Source organism: Nilaparvata lugens, chromosome 10, assembly GCF_014356525.2.
Source record: "Nilaparvata lugens isolate BPH chromosome 10, ASM1435652v1, whole genome shotgun sequence".
In the NCBI taxonomy this organism is placed as follows: domain Eukaryota; kingdom Metazoa; phylum Arthropoda; class Insecta; order Hemiptera; family Delphacidae; genus Nilaparvata; species Nilaparvata lugens.
In genome coordinates, this window is record NC_052513.1 from 28648272 (window position 1) to 28666042 (window position 17771).

General features: G+C 33.9%; 1 protein-coding gene across 4 annotated transcripts in view; it reads left to right on the forward strand.

The window, feature by feature from the left end:
• The window catches only part of LOC111064200, a 241592-nt gene that overhangs the window by 97383 nt on the left and 126438 nt on the right, over positions 1-17771 (forward strand). Inside the window, exons 1-2 of one of the 4 annotated variants that reach the window (XM_039437129.1) lie at positions 1708-2052; positions 15863-15937. The exons of 1 other annotated variant lie outside the window; for it this stretch is intronic. The gene's annotated coding sequence lies outside the window, so the exon portion shown is untranslated. Of the gene's footprint in view, positions 1-1707; positions 2053-15862; positions 15938-17771 lie in introns of those variants that run through there. 2 more of the 4 variants (XM_039437132.1, XM_039437133.1) reach the window with 2 other exon arrangements.

A 17771-nucleotide genomic window follows, 5' to 3' on the forward strand; every position in this document is an offset into this window, starting at 1 on the left:
TGAATTGAACTTTACTTTGATGAAACTTGAACATTAAGTGCAATTTTTCTTGAGTTTTTAATTTATTGTGATACATTCAAGATTCATTTAGAGTAAAAAATCAACCTTCAAAATTCAAAATTTTCAAATCATTTTCCTGGACCGAAAATCAAGTGACGAAGCAGTGTGTGATTACATAACCTTAACTTTTGGACAACATTAACATTTTATAAAAAAATTTGGAGAGAAATAGTACAGGCTCAGACTAGTTTTCTCTCCAATGTCATAATTGTATTATGATTATAGTGACTTATACAATAAATGAATAAAATAATAAATTTGCTTGGGAATTTCTACAAGAAGGAGTTAATAAGAATGCCTATACATCACTTTTATGATTGACTCAAAACACAATAATGGATAAAAACAAGAGTATATTTATCAAGAATATATAATATAGTATTCATAATCATTCTAGGAACTGGTATTCAAAGTTGTAGCTGTTGGAATAACATGTACGCTGGACTAAATTTGATAACCAGACCGGGGAAAAAGCAGAGCAGATTCAGTGCCAGTTCATATATTTATCACGGAAGTTAAGAGAGGCGTGAAGAGAAAAAAAAGGGCGGATAAAATCCACAGCGAAGAAATGAAAATGGAAGTGGTATACGAGATTGCCGGCTGGTTGAGAAAAGAAAACGAAATAGGAAAGAGTGTGAGTGAAAGAGAGGACGAGAAGGAAATAGGAGGGATGAAAGAGAGAGAGAGAGTGTGAGTGCTGTTCACTTGTGAGCTGTCTGTGTGAATTTTTCACATCTACTTGCTCAGCTGGGCTGACCGCTGTCCATTAGAAGACCCAGTTTTGCCCCTCGGTTTCCCCCTGATCAAAATTTACAGGGCAGGCCTGAATCTTGCACTGCCCCAACCCCAACAGGAAGGAAACGAGATAAGCAGTTCTGGCTGCTCCCACGCTCGACTCGTATTATATCGGGAATTAGAGCGGAGAAATACAGAATTTATCCCTAGCATTCCTAGAACTCATCCTAAGTGTGTAATGAACGAAGGTGAAGGTAAAAGTATCCAAGGTTTTCCAGCGAACTAATTTGTTGATGGAAAAAGGTCAGAGTTAGTAGCATTATTTATATAAGTTGAAGATCCCAAAACACACACAGTTTAAAACGTTTCTGAATAATTTTATTCCAATTTTCCTACCAGTTATCTGGTTGCAATATAAATGAATCAAGATTATTAGACACTTGATTGTTACGTTACAAAAATCGATGTCAATTAGCCTGAATTCAGGTTCTCTTTCAAAATCACAGGATACATGAATCTATGAACGACATTTTCTTGAATTTGTCAAGATAGTTTATAAATAGTTATAATAGTTTATTGTTAGCCGGTTGAAGCAGTATTATCATAGAGAAATGATAAGTCTAAGTAATAAGCATAATAAGGATAAACATAAATTTATTAATAATTCTATTTGTTTGTCTCTGGTATTATAAATTACATTATTATGTAGTAGTTTCCGCAAAAGCAAAAGCTCCGCTAATTGAGCAGTGAACTCTATACTAACGTTAGTATAGAGTTCAGTGTAATTGAGTAGCCCAGTGGAGCAGGATGCCTCTAATGTAGTACGACGATAGTTTTGATTTGTTAGGTTGGCAAGCTTTATTTTCCACGTTGTTTCTGGAAGGAATGCGATCAGCTGTTTACATCCACTGTTCAGTGAGCATTCCCGATGCCGGTTTCTATCAAACTAAATAGTTTATCTGTAGCCTGAAGGATGTAGGGGTGTTTCATTGAAGTGAAAGTGAATATTTTTGATAGTGTAGTTGTTTATTTTGTAAATATTATTGTGTGTTGTTTGTTCTTCGTTTGTATTTGCCACGGACAGTATCAGTGAATTCGTTTTTACTTAACTGTGTTACAATGTAGTTCTCAGAAACTCTGTCATCATAATAATAGCCCATTTCCTATTTCAACTCGTGACTGTGTGTTCATAAAATTCCACTATTTCAGTCCTAAATGCAAGGATGTATAATGTATATTTCTATCAACCATGAATTGGTAAGTATTTCAATTTTTCTAACAAGAGTATTTCAATCTTGTTAGGTGTCTTCAATCTTTGAATTTCTGGAATAATAGAGTTTGAATTGATTATACAAAGGTCCATATGAAGTAGGTAATTTCATAACTTGAAACCCTGAAAGAATCTAGAGAGTTGCCTCCCAGGACAAGAGTACCAGAGCTACACTACTTTCTTAGTGCTCAGCACTAAGCCTTCCCCTATTTTGTCTATATTTAATAGTCTATATTGGTTTTTGAACTAAGGAGAAATTCTGTGCCAATAAAATAAATCACAGGCAATATTGCCAAAACCTTCCTCTTTACAGAATGTAGTCAATAAATGTTTATAGTACGGTTACGCCCATTTTTTATCAATCTGTGCATCAATTTTACAACCAGATTCTATTGAACTCTCTCCAATTGCCGCATAATACTCAGTATAGAATGGCTGTTGGATCTAAGATGCACAGTTACAGTTTCTAAATCAAGTTCCATTTTCTGTTAATTCACTCAATATCACAAAATACAATTATTACTATTCTGAACTAGCTCAGTTTTGTAAACCGTAATAAATTGTTCATTCGTTTACAAAAGTTGCCTAGTTGTAAGTTGAGACTTCCCCGGTGTGGTATGATTCACAATAAACAAAGTTAGTGTAACTGGGGCCAAGTCCACGCTCAGACTAATTAAGGTTATCAGCTACCCGTGCATTTGGCGATTATTCTTTCTAAGTGAGTGAGTTTGCATGTTGAAAGCCTGCCCGATTTCAGTACTCCTCAGAGGCTTACTGGAAACTTGAACTCAACCATATTAATAGCAGCTAAGTTTGGTTGAGTTTGGAGAACGTTAAGACAGCCACAAGGGCTTAGTTAGAGATGCTGAGTTAGAAGCTGGAAACTGGGTTGGATGCAGTGGCATTCCTGTACAGTCCTATTGGGATGTTATCAACAGGGTTCACCTTGATTGTAACTGACACGGTGTGCAGGGAGCTTGTGTGTTGAACCTGTTGAAGTTTCATGTAGCATTAAGCTATTGTGAACTCTGGGTTTGAAAGTGTAGTTGGAATGGAGAGCTGGATAAACAACATAAACTATCATTCTGGAGTTGTCCAAAATGTGATATGACGTTTGAAACTTGACCTATATTACTAAGACTGTGTGAGCATGGCTTTATATAAATAATATAAACTGGGTCATATATGAGATACGAATCATTAACTATGATTGAAAATAAGATAATAGTAGCGCTCATCGAATTTTCATCTTGCTGTTTGCCTTGTTGTCAATATTTGCAGTAGCAGAAGTCTTCGGAGTGAATTACAGTATTTAATTTGGATTTTCGTTTAATAATAATAAAAAATATGATAATGTAACACAAACGAATACAATAATAATAAAATTAAATTTCCTAGTGAAATTCAATTACCCAAATAGAAAGGTGAATTCAATCTCAGAGGAAAGACAGGGAGGAGACAAATTTCTAGGATGAAGAGTCCTATCATGTGATTGGAAAAAAATATAGACTTATACATTATAACCTAAAAAATTGTATTAGTAAGAAAGTGGAGTTCATTCATGAGACCTGTTGATAAAAATTAATTCTTCAGCTCTTATCTACAGTTATCCCATAGTTTTATCACTATGAAACTGTGGATTTCAAAGTTATAAGATAAAACTGGTTCAAAGTTGACAATCAACATCAGTTGTAAACAAACTCTAGATGACTGTTTTATCACATTACTTAATCAAGCTTGTGAGCAAACGGTAGAACAAATTCGTTTTTCTTGACCGCCGTCATCATAGAACTGCGGTTTGCTGTACTTGAATATAATAACCAAGAAGGCAACTACGTATTTGATAATAATCATGTCCATAATTTACTCAATAATAATCAAGCTTATTAGAGTGAAATAATTGAGGATAAAAGTAGGAGAATTGACAATATAAGAGTTTCAATCACTTGAAAGCTTCTCATTAATTATTATAATATACGCTCAAATCTCTACTACTCCCTTTTCTAATAAGGTCTATCGATTTTCTATCTTGCAAGTTTATATAATATTATTCCTTTTCACATAATACTAATTGAACATAACCCGATTTTTCATGGATTCAAGTTGGCAGACATCTGTTCTTACAATTTAATATATTATTAAATTTATAACAATAATTATTAATTCCTCTAACATTGTCGACAACTCCATGAAACCTCAGTCAAATCACATCTTATTAGTGATCCAAAATTCATTTCACTATTTATCATAGAGTTAACTCTATATCATATCTTTATCTTTTTATATCTATATCATCACTCTATATCAATCTAATAATAGATAGTTCACTCTATCATCACAGAGGGCTCTCTATAATAGAGGGTTAACTCTATATCATATCTTTATCTTTTTATATCTATATCATCACTCTATATCAATCTAATAATAGATAGTTCACTCTATCATCACTAGTGTTATCAACTACATCTATCATAAATACATTAAAATCTCTGATGTTGTCAATAGTAATAGCTAGCTCTCACACAGTATTATGCTGTGTGATGCTCAAAGCTTCCACTATTCATTGTTAAGCTAGTAGTGTAATGCAAGTGCAGGCAAGTAGGATTAGTGGAGAGGTTTTGCTTGGCTGAGAATTTCAGCCCACTCTCAGTCAGTGAGAGCTTGCCTATCGTTTGACATGCCTTTGGTTTCACCCAACCTATTGACATCCCTCAGTACTACCTCAACCCTTTCTCTCTCAAGAGAGAAACGCATCAGGGCCCTAACAAGGCATCGTTATGGGACGGAATTCGATATAAGAATGGCCTTTGTGAGGATTGGAGCCTTCTGCGCTGTCCTAGCTGGCTTCTTTTCTGCAGCCATTAGGATCTCCACTTCTATTTCCATGTTTCCACCCACAATCCTCTTATTTGGCCACCTCTATTCTCATAAATTTATCTCAGCCCGGTTCCATTTTGGGACCATTCCTTGATTTTAGCAGAAATTTGAATTTTGCAGGTGTAGGATAAGAATCTCTATTCATAAATCTGCATACTCCATTAAATAATTATAATCTGATTCAATTATTATCCTTTGTTTTTCTTCAGTCCTTCGTTCTTGTATTTGAGACCTTAGGTCTCATATGAAGAGTCACTAACAAACTATTTTGTATAATAAATGAAAATGGTTCAATTCCAGACAAAATTGATGCTACATTGATTATCATTGAACTCTGTATTTTTATTATTTATACTAATTCAACATAGATTATTAGTAGATGTGATTTTGCCTATGTGTAATAATCTGCTCGTTCATGGCTTATAATTATCTGATATTGGTGAAGAGACCCTGAATGTCAATGTGAAGAGATGTTGAAAGCCAATTATTGTTGAATTGTTCAGCTATTGTAATATCGTCAATACAATCATATTGTTTCCAATTATGAAATACTGATAATATACAAATTGCATGAAATCTATTCTCACTTCCTTCAGCATAGAGGGTGCCATACAACAAATCATGAATTGAATTTCCAATGTGATGGGTTTTGCATTTAGCGATGAATGATTCAAGTCGAGTTCGGTATAGCTATCATTCACTGTGCAGTGTAAATCTTATCTATGTGTTTAAGCAATAACACATTTCAATTAGAATAGATTAAATTTTGAATGTAGATCAGTCTTTGAACAGCATCAAGAGATGAATGTAACTGAAATTCTGGTTTGGAAATGAATGGTTAATGGACCAGACTTATCCACTGTTACAGATTTAAATATAAGTTGACAGTTATGGAAGATGTCACGTTATTCTTTATATTAAAATAACGATTAGCCTCCTGCTTGGCATCAGTCGGTAAAGCATGAGATTTAATATAATTAGGGCGTGGTTTTTCTAATAGTATTCAGTCTTAAAAAATCTTGATAGGCCTAGATATGGGCTTCTCCTATAACTCTTGTAATTCAATAAATAATAAATATATATATAAAAATGATACTTATACTATAGTGTTGAGGAATATAAAATAAATTGCACACCATGAAAATTTTACACATATATTACATAAATAATGCAAAGATCAGTCGAGGCAAAAAATATATATAGAGCGATAAAAAATATAATATAAAAAATAGAACAATATTTGAAATCAATAAAAATATCACAGGCTAACTTTATATTCTAGATTTATGGCACGAATCATTACCATGTGCCTTTATCTTGAAATCATATGCATCTTTGGCATGTAGCTGTGACATGTACTTGCTAATACTTGTCTGCTTGGATAATTCAATCATAATATGTGCTCTAAGATCAACTGGATAAATTAGCCACTAATAATCCAAATATATCTATATATTAAAATCTCTAGTATTTAGTAGATTTATTTGTATCGAATATATATTTTTATCTCAGGGTGTAAGATTCGGCACCTGACGGAATAGGTAGAGCCATTCATCTAGTGAATTAGAACTATGATAAATTATCGCAAATTGTATTGCAAAAATTAAATATTGTATGCATACGTTTGATAGCCTAGATTTCGTACTTCTTTGATTAAATAGAAATTTCTAAAATATTGATCTATATTTTTCTTTCAATTAAATACCTTTAATACTAATTTTTACTTGCGCAAGTATTACTCTTATTAATTTCTTAATTTATAATAACCCTTTCGGCGAGCTAGCTTTGATCATCAGATTATTTCGAAGCACTAGGGCGCCCATCACTAAATTCAAATTTAAATCACTCACGTGTCGAAAATCTTCTTGTAAGCCGCCGATGTCGATCCAACTCCATGTGGTCCAGGAATATGGTAGCCGGAATCGTCTCCTCCAAGGGGTTATAAATTTAATTAAAATGAAAAATGACTTCTGCTTCACAATAGCATCACGAAGTCTTTTAAGAAATTTAATAATTTACTTTAACTTTAAATTTTTACAAAATTATTAATAAGGTACTTCGCTCTAAAATATTTGGGGTCCTCTTATGGTGGCATCTGGCTGGCGAGTCGTTGGTTGGCGAGTGCTGGTTCTTCCTTCTCAAGTTTTACAGATCCTCTTTCCGACTTTCAAATTAGCATAAAATTTAAATATCTCAATCCTCCGCCATTAAATTCAAATAGATCTTACAAAGAATGCCAAAATATTGCTTAGATTATATGATTAATAATTTCTTTGCATTCGAGCCATATTGATAATATAGATTACACAAATTTTTACACAAAATCTACTACAATTATATAAATATATATAAATATTTTTGAATTGGCCTACAATTGCCGCCTATTAACTGCTGTTTTACTATTGGTGCATGCAAATTTTATTAGGTATTCATGCGCCTGGTAACTCTTATTTCCTGAATACATTAAATTATTTTTATTTGGTTTTTTATTTATGCTCTTTGCATGCTAGTTAATATTATATATATTAATATTAATTCCATGCTAACTAATAATTAGCCACGTGGACGGGTGTTTTTTCACATTGCACACCATCCGAATGCAATAAAGCTCTGCCAAGGGGTTTTGGTCAGATTTTACGTTCTTCGGTTTGATCGATCTCTAGGTCACCGATCTGTGAATACATCTACCTAACCTCAATCTTCAAATATTTTATAAATAATATATTTATGAGTAGTAAACTTTCTTCAAATCCTTTTTAAGTTCTTGTACCATTTAGCCAGAACAAGCTGATGCTATCTTATCTTGATTATTATCTGCTTGGCGATATTAGCCAATTACTTTATTTTTAGACCTATTACTATTTCTGTTAGGGTTTTCATCTACCCAGATTTAAATATGTTACACGCGCCCCTGGGTTTGAATTCAAAATATTTGAGAATCACAATGTTTTTAATGAAAACCCACCTTCAATACATTGATATACACTATACTTTATTATAAATTATACTCTCCTACTTCTATCACATTTCGCAGACATATTTGCTGCATCTCCTTTATACCTTTATCAAAAACAATAACAAATTCTCCTCCTCAACACACATAAAAATATCATAAATATAAACTTCTAAACGTACTCCTCCTGACACCATTTACAACACAGTAATTTTTGAATTCGCCGCTTGCAGGGCTGCCAACTTAACTACACACATTTCATAATTCTCATAAATGATTCCTTTTAGACAATAATTTCGATTCATAAACTTCTGGGCTTATATCTTATAGTATTTCTTAGGTCTTAATATAAATAATTTTCTATACATCAGGTACAATACTTTCTTTTGCTAATGGCTCTTTGGTTTTGGTAACTGGTATTCACTTTAAGTCTTTTCAGGTAACAAACGTGGCATAATTAAAAGTAATAAATATAAAAACATATAAATAAATATATCGACATTAATAAATATAATAAATAACAATAATAAATAACTTTTTGGGTACAGTATTTCTTTTTATAAACATATGTTCAACAGATATTACATTCATTTGATTTGGGTGGCTTTGGCCAGCTGGTCACTGGTTCTACAGAATTTGCTGTCGAGTTTCATAACTATTAACCTAACTGCTCGATTTTTTCTCTTAAAAAGGTAATTAACAAATTTTAATTTTACTATCCCCGCTTGTGTCCTTTTTTATCTGATGTATATAATTTAATTACATATTTAAAAATTGTTCTTTTCCTTATTGCAGGCTTCTAACGGCTGGAAAGAAATTAAACATTGGATTGTTGCCACGAGGTCCTATACCAAGATTAAAATTATTAAGGAAGGTTAGTAATCGGTTTGATAATAATGTTTTCCTTGATTTCTTATCATATTATTTTAAATTTGACGATATAGCATGTAGAAATGTTGTGATTTACTTGCATCTTCTTGCATTCTATCTATAGATGTTGTTGTAGGCCGTTAGGTTATCTGCTATCCGTTGGTGAGGCTGTCCTCTTGATAATTTTTTCATCATAAATTTAAAGCCCTTGTATCTTGTGTATTCTTTTAATCCATTCTTTTTCCAATCAATCTGTACTCTTAATGCATCTGCATCCTGCCTTTCATGCTCATTTAATATTCTTGATTTCAGTTTGTCATAAATCATTATGCCCACAACAATAAACATTTTTATAATATTAACTTTCCAATTATCAATCATAGATTCATTTAACAACAACAATATAATATTTTCCTTCCTATCTACAACACAGTCTTTTATTAATATCACAGCCATTATTACAAACATTAAACACCATAACAAAACATTTATCATCTTTTTAATAGCATAATCTCTAATCACATAGCCAGGTACTTCCATTTTATTAATATAATTCCTTATTTCTTTCACTCTTATTAACCACTTTCCATTCTTCATTAGTCCATCTTCCATTTCCTTGTTGCCCATGCACGAATCCATAGTAGTCATTTTAGTAGCTCCAGTTTTAATCCATTTCTTTGTTCCGTTTTTATCACGTTTCCTTAGCCCATTCTTCCGGTCACATCGCTCAATATCTCTCTTGAAGCGTATGTGCCGCGGATGCAGGTTGTCGGCTTCCTGTCTTCCTCGGTGTTGGTTCGATGTCCTCCTTTGCCTCTTGAAGCGTGCATGCGGCCGGTATGCGCGCGCGCGGCTCCTCCTTTTCTTTCGCCTCCGGGCCTTGCGATGCATCTTCTTCTCCCGGATGCCGTCCTCCTCTTCCTTATGTCGGCCGTCCGGTGTCCTCGGGCGCTTGCGTCTCCGGGCCTTATGATGCATGCCTCTTTTCTCCTGCATGCCGTCCTCTTGGTCCGGGTCCTTGGTCTGCTGTGGGGTCAAATGATGCGCGGGTGCGGTGGCAGTCTCTTGATGCGCGAGTGAGACGTTCAAAGCGGATAGTATGGTGACGGTCTCCTCCTGGCAACTGTTTATTTTTAGCAGTGATTCTTCGGTGGCAGGTTGCTCTTCGGTGGGGAACAGGAAACTTAATAGAGGCTGATGCTTGCGGCTGGCTTTAATTGCATGTTGGGCGGCGGTTTTTTGTGATAGGCTGTCTTGTATGGGATCCCGTGTGTCTGGTGGTGGGTTATCTTGTGTTTCTTGTAACAAAGTCTCCGGTAAATCAATTCTGAATGTGGTGTATGACGTTGAAATATCCTGCTTTTCTTGGTTTGTTTCATTTGAGCTTGTGCTTGTTATATCGGGGGTATCATATAGTCCTGGTTTATTAGCTGTAGTTTTCTGTATGTCTGGTGGCGGGTCGTTGGGTGTTGGGTTCCGGGTTTTTTGTTGATTCAAACCTATTGCATGTGCTAGTGTATAGTTTGTACTTACTTGTTGAGGTGGTGGTTTATAATTTCTGTTATAACTGTTTTGTGTATTATTATTATGTGAGTTTAATCGATCACGGCCATCATAGTGATTCCTACGATTGCTCTGCTGGGCATAGTGGTTGGTTGTACGATTTTGAAATTTTTCATTATTCCAATTACCATTTTTCCTGTGCTCATAGCGGCGTTCAAATTGGGGAGCAGATCGGTAGCGATCATATGATACCGGTTCATAATTTTGGCTGTTATGCGGATTAAATTTTGAATTATGCTGATTTGATGCGTATCTCTGGTCTGAGCGGTGGGTTGATATTGCCATTGCAGACTGTATGCCATATAAATGATTAATTAGCTGCTTGCAATCAGTAATGGGTTGTGTGGCGAGTGCCATTCTAACTTGATACGGTAGCTTCTTTAAAATAATGCTTGCTAATGCCGATTCATTAATGGGCTCGCTCAATTGAGAATTTTTAAACTGTAGGGCAGTGACGAAAGTGGTATATGCACCGTCTAAGTTAGGGTTGAAATCGCATGATATGATGTCTGCTAGCACGTCCAACTGTTTACTTCTGCTCCAATACTGTTCCAGGAAGACAGCGACAAACTCATCCAATGATGTAAATTCATGGGCTCTACTCCGAAAAAACATCAGGGGTTCGCCAATCAATAAATTAGTCAAACGGAGACGCCAAAAATTCCAAGAGGTAGGTGCAAGAGTTTGTACTAATTTTATCTGATCAATGAATGGTTGAGGTTGCAGATGGCGATCAGTGTTATCAAATTTTCCTAGTCCTTGTAATATACTATGTACGTTGAGGTTGTCTGTTTGAATTCCTTGAGGTTGTTGTTGAATATGATTTTCCAATGCTATTATTTTTTCCTGTGTGATCTGCCATTGACTATTATGTGTAATTTTATTTGCGTTTATTTCTTGATTTAGTTGAGTCAGAGTGGATTTCTGAATTAGTAGAGTTCCATTTAAAGCTTTACAGGTTTCAGTGTTTTGATTGATGCTACCTTGCAGTTGGTTCATTTTTGTGGACATATTAATCTGTTTGTTTTGTATTTCTTTAATATTGCTAATATTTTTGTCAACTGTAGTTGTTAAGTTTTGATTGGCAACGGTAATTTGTTTGTGGATTTCTTGGTGGCAATCGGCCTTAATGTTATTTGTTATATCCTGAATAGGTGTAGTGATTTGTGTATTTAAGTTGTCTATCCTTTCATTGAGTTCACATGTAACCGTATCTAACCTTTCCGATAATCCTGCCGTAACTTTATCTTGACTTTCTTTTTGTAGGGTTATCATTGCTTTTAACTCTTCCCTATGACTCTCTACTTTAGTTTCAATATTATCCAACCGTTGTTCTACTGATTTTATAGCGCCTGTGGTCTCTTTCATACCCTGTTCCACTGTCTGTTTATTTTCCTCTTTTACTGTAGCAATCTCCTTTTTAATTTCCTGCATCATACTATCCATTGTTTTTTGTAACATAATGTTGAAAGTGCTACTCGTTTGTTCCATTATTACCTTTTGAAGCGGATCTAGTTCTGTGGTTGAAAATATACTCTGTTTGCCCAGGTGTGACTCGGCCTCCGGCGATGCGGGTTCTGCAGACTGCTCTTCGCCCCCTTCAAAGTTGATCTCTACTATCCGTTGATTCAAGGGTGTGTCAGCGGCGTCGATTCGAGTGGAGGATAGAGGTTGCAGACCTGGTGGATCGAAAATTATCGACCCGACGCTTCCTGGTTCCCTTTCTCGTGGCGTATTGGCATCTACCGTGGTGGGGTTTGATGTGCTCGGAGTCGACAAAGTGGGATCTGTGCAACCGCCGTACATATATGAAACTTCAGAGTTTGCGGGAGTGTGATTCATTATGTCAAATGTGATAAATGCTAATTAAACAGTGATAAAAATGATAAGCGAAAATGCTTAAAAAAGAGACACAACCGGGACTTACAGTGAACAGTGATGTGTAAAGTGTTTGGATACTCTTACAACCAGGTATTTATACTTAAGTTTTTTACAATACTCTAGCGCCCTCAATGTTTTGTTGATTTATTTTTGGCTAGTTTACAGGCTGCGACTTATTTTCCAACTGGCTTAAACACCTAATATATTTTTGACTAGAAAGTAATAGCAGTTTAGGCTTATAAAATATAATCTCTCTCTATAAACATGTAATTTTTCACAGTACTAATAATATAAAATTTTCTTTAAAACATATAATTTCTCTCTATTTAAAGCTCTTGTTTCCCCAAAAAGTAATACAAATATTCCTTCGCCAGTTTTCCTCACAACTCGTATAAGTTAAATTATAATTTTCACTATGGTTATTGACCTAATTTCAAGTAATTATTCAATGAGCTTGGCTCTCATCATCAGTCCCACGTTGGTACGACATGTCTTTGTGTCACGTTATTCTTTATATTAAAATAACGATTAGCCTCCTGCTTGGCATCAGTCGGTAAAGCATGAGATTTAATATAATTAGGGCGTGGTTTTTCTAATAGTATTCAGTCTTAAAAAATCTTGATAGGCCTAGATATGGGCTTCTCCTATAACTCTTGTAATTCAATAAATAATAAATATATATATATAAAAATGATACTTATACTATAGTGTTGAGGAATATAAAATAAATTGCACACCATGAAAATTTTACACATATATTACATAAATAATGCAAAGATCAGTCGAGGCAAAAAATATATATAGAGCGATAAAAAATATAATATAAAAAAATAGAACAATATTTGAAATCAATAAAAATATCACAGGCTAACTTTATATTCTAGATTTATGGCACGAATCATTACCATGTGCCTTTATCTTGAAATCATATGCATTCTTTGGCATGTAGCTGTGACATGTACTTGCTAATACTTGTCTGCTTGGATAATTCAATCATAAATATGTGCTCTAAGATCAACTGGATAAATTAGCCACTAATAATCCAAATATATCTATATATTAAAATCTCTAGTATTTAGTAGATTTATTTGTATCGAATATATATTTTTATCTCAGGGTGTAAGATTCGGCACCTGACGGAATAGGTAGAGCCATTCATCTAGTGAATTAGAACTATGATAAATTATCGCAAATTGTATTGCAAAAATTAAATATTGTATGCATACGTTTGATAGCCTAGATTTCGTACTTCTTTGATTAAATAGAAATTTCTAAAATATTGATCTATATTTTTCTTTCAATTAAATACCTTTAATACTAATTTTTACTTGCGCAAGTATTACTCTTATTAATTTCTTAATTTATAATAACCCTTTCGGCGAGCTAGCTTTGATCATCAGATTATTTCGAAGCACTAGGGCGCCCATCACTAAATTCAAATTTAAATCACTCACGTGTCGAAAATCTTCTTGTAAGCCGCCGATGTCGATCCAACTCCATGTGGTCCAGGAATATGGTAGCCGGAATCGTCTCCTCCAAGGGGTTATAAATTTAATTAAAATGAAAAATGACTTCTGCTTCACAATAGCATCACGAAGTCTTCTAAGAAATTTAATAATTTACTTTAACTTTAAATTTTTACAAAATTATTAATAAGGTACTTCGCTCTAAAATATTTGGGGTCCTCTTATGGTGGCATCTGGCTGGCGAGTCGTTGGTTGGCGAGTGCTGGTTCTTCCTTTTCAAGTTTTACAGATCCTCTTTCCGACTTTCAAATTAGCATAAAATTTAAATGTCTCAATCTTCCGCCATTAAATTCAAATAGATCTTGCAAAGAATGCCAAAATATTGCTTAGATTATATGATTAATAATTTCTTTGCATTCGAGCCATATTGATAATATAGATTACACAAATTTTTACACAAAATCTACTACAATTATATAAATATATATAAATATTTTTGAATTGGCCTACAATTGCCGCCTATTAACTGCTGTTTTACTATTGGTGCATGCAAATTTTATTAGGTATTCATGCGCCTGGTAACTCTTATTTCCTGAATACATTAAATTATTTTTATTTGGTTTTTTATTTATGCTCTTTGCATGCTAGTTAATATTATATATATTAATATTAATTCCATGCTAACTAATAATTAGCCACGTGGACGGGTGTTTTTTCACATTGCACACCATCCGAATGCAATAAAGCTCTGCCAAGGGGTTTTGGTCAGATTTTACGTTCTTCGGTTTGATCGATCTCTAGGTCACCGATCTGTGAATACATCTACCTAACCTCAATCTTCAAATATTTTATAAATAATATATTTATGAGTAGTAAACTTTCTTCAAATCCTTTTTAAGTTCTTGTACCATTTAGCCAGAACAAGCGGATGCTATCTTATCTTGATTATTATCTGCTTGGCGATATTAGCCAATTACTTTATTTTTAGACCTATTACTATTTCTGTTAGGGTTTTTCATCTACCCAGATTTAAATATGTTACAAAGAGAATAAAACAGCACTTTGCACTTCAGATACAGTTTATAAGGACATAAGATTGGATCATCACTGAGCATCGTTTACCATCACCATATCAATTTCGTCCACGAGCCGAAACATAAACATGTTAATATGTCCCATATCCAAGTACAAGATTAATGCACTGAACGTAAGTCTACCCAACTATCAATCCAACTTCTGATTAATACCAGAGGATTCAATTGCTGATTCCATAACCACCTTAGCTCTAGAAATTTGATGTTCAATTCCAATATTGAGCTTTGATCAGTGGTCATCTGAAAATCAAGTTGTTATAGTCAACATTTGGTTCTATCATAAGATTTGTAACTATTTATTATTGCTGTATCGAATTCACTGGAACGCCTACGGTTCAAAATTGGAGAATTCAATGAAACTTGTGTTTCTTGACTTTAAATATTGATAATCCCATATTTATCACCCCCATTTTCGGAAGTCAAGAGGTTTGAAAATAATTGGAAATAATAATGGTTTATTCTAAAGAAATGGTCTTCTCAAAATCCTCATCAAATCTACAATGATCATTATTCTGTCCTCAGTGATTATTATAGTTTATCCATTGCTATATGAAAAACTAATTTATTAGTACATTCATGTGGTTTACCTCCCTTTAGTGTCAATCGTTTTTTTTATACATTGATTGTATTTCTACCAATTAAATTCTGTCTTGTAGCAATGGATAAACTATAATAATCACTGAGGACAGAATAATGGAAAAGATCATTGTAAATTTGATGAGGATTTTGAGAAGACCATTTTTTTAGAATAAACCATTATTATTTCCAATTGAATTGGTTCAAACCTCTTGACTTCCAAAAATGGATGTGATAAATATGGGATTATTAATATTTAAAGTCAAGAAACACAAGTTTCATTAATATTTCTAGAGAGCTTATTCCCGTTCCCCAACCAAATAATTTTATGATTTAGAGTCATTGATCATTGAGTGGAGTTTAAGTGATAATTTTGTATCAGCAATATTCATTTCCATCTCGCACTGAATAACCAATCAAATATATTTCCTGTTCTTCCTGAAATTTTATAAGTCAAAACATTCCTTTTCAACAAGTCTATTTCAAGCTCGAACTAATTGAAGCTCTTGTTTTGCAGGTAAAGAATACGATGATCATAACGTCAGTTCGATGAAAGATAAGCGGGCAGAATAAAATTCATATAATGTTTTTGGTGAGTATTACAGCCTTTACAAGATATGAGAAATCTTACAACAGTCTCTTATTACATGTTATGTGAAATCTTTTGAAGTAATAGATTTCAACTATTAAATGTTCATAAATCAATAGGCACCTAATGGCTAAGCTCAAAATAAACCGAATTATAACAAACTAGAATTGATATGGATTAAATCTAGTTAAAAATGAAATTTCGTTTGAACTGGCACTGAACAAACGACACTTTGGTTAATACCAGAACTACTCTCTTTTACTGATCTTCCTGATTCATATGATATCACGGGACTAGTCACAAACAATCACAATGGATTTAAATAATGTCAAGAACATTATTATCTCAATTACAGACTCATAGAAAAACATATACTGTATATCTAACTTATTATCTTTCATTTTCTTGACTATTGTTCAAAATATTATTGTTTCGTCGTATAACACTGGCATACTCGAGAGCAAAAACAACTAATCTTATCTTATCTATTATCTCTCTTGACAATGTCTTTGAGGATTTCTATCCACACCAGTAATTTCCTCCCTTATCAACTATTTTCATTGAACCTAATTTTCCTCGTCATTCCGCTAAATCAAACATTGTCAACCACTAGCTCGAATTAAAACAACGACAACAATGCATCCCATAGCAACGAAGGACATAGAGAGACCAATCGCTTCTGTTTTATTCGCCAGTTCCGTACTTCCATTTTCTCCTCCTCCTCCTCCTCCTCCTCCTCCTCCTCCTCCTCCTCCTTCAACTCCTCCACCTCCTCTCCGTTTTCCCGCAATCGTTACACTCAAGGGACTGGTGGTAGCGTTTTATGACGACAAAATAGAAACGAAGCAAAAAAGCAAATGTGAAACAGTTTGCTCTCTGAAGCCCCATCTTGAGACCAAGTTCGTTTGTATCTCTACTGGCAAATGATGTGAAACCCTTGGAATTTTCGTCTATTGCAGTAGTCTGCTCGCCTTTTTTTACCCTGTTATCTCTTCCATTATTGTCTTGATTGCTGTGATGTTAAGATTGAATTGCATTCTGAAGAATGAGGCCCATTGAAATACGATTAACTAATCAAAAATTATAGTGCAGCGGTATAAGTATCTTTTAGGTTTTTGTAGACCAAGTAATGTTCACTACGTTATTCTCTTACCATATTGTAGTACAGTATAAAACATTCAACAATAGATTCGAAAATTTAAAATAAAATTTTGATGACTACTTATTCTATCTCATTCAAAATGCATTAATATGATTTTCTGCCTTTAACGTATTATTGACATATGTTTGAATCCTTCAACAGAATCCTACTCTCACGATTCTGTGGATAAAATCACATTTGAAAAAGTCTTAATCAGTTCAAGGGAAATATAATGAAAACTTACTGATTTTGATGATACCAAACATTATGAGAATTTTATGCGAACGCATTCACAGGGGAAGGCTTTATATATTAACAAATTCAAGGCGCAACATTTAGTACCTTATTCAGAAATCGATGGTTCTTCAATTTTTCTTGTCTCATTTCATGTTTATTTGAAATTCTTTGCTACATAAGTTGTGCTTTGTTCATAGTATTGAACTAACAAATGAGATAAGAAGTAACGGATTACTTAAAAATCCATTGTTTGAAATGTAGTGGTTGATGGTGAGGGTAAAAAATCACCAGCGGAGAAAAGCTATCTAGTTTCAGTTGATTGGAAAATGCATGAGCCTTAATAATCTCACTTTGGCTTTCACACTTTTCCTTTGCCAGCACGTTTCTCATTATTTCCAGTGACTGGTGGTGATGAATTGGCTATCGTCTCTCCTCTTCGTCCTCTTCTTCTTTTCCATC